Source organism: Cariama cristata, unplaced genomic scaffold (assembly GCF_000690535.1).
Source record: "Cariama cristata isolate BGI_N322 unplaced genomic scaffold, ASM69053v1 scaffold629, whole genome shotgun sequence".
Lineage (NCBI taxonomy): Eukaryota > Metazoa > Chordata > Aves > Cariamiformes > Cariamidae > Cariama > Cariama cristata.
In genome coordinates this window covers 47,268-47,722 of record NW_009633785.1, presented here as the reverse complement: position 1 = coordinate 47,722, position 455 = coordinate 47,268, and positions in this window count along the sequence as shown.

Below are 455 nucleotides of genomic sequence, written 5' to 3'. Positions count from 1 at the left end.
GTAAATACCGTCCTTATGTAACCAAAGTAATGCTCGTTCTGGGAGCCGTTGAGGTGGTGTGGGGGGGGCAGCGCTCCCTCCGAGGCCCTCCTGGGCGGGGAGGCGTCCGATGGGGATGGGTAGGAGGTAGCGTTCGGCCTGTTTAAAAGGCCGCCTGAGGCCTTTTAGTACTAAAAGGCCGTCTTTGCAAAAACATCGTGAATCACGTTCTGTGCTCCTCTGCGGCGTGTTTCTGGCACAGCTCTGCGAGTTGGGGATGTGGAGCAGAGGATCCTTGATCAAAGCAGCTGTGCCAGTAAAAGTCCCTGGTGTAGATCCAGTCTTGCCAGTATGATGTGTTTTGCTTGGAGAAGCTGTTCTCCATATTAAACTCCAGCCAGTGAGTTGCTGCAGGCATAGACCTTGCCTGAGACTTCGGCGCTGGGTTGGGGGGAGGAAGGCAAATACCAGAAGGA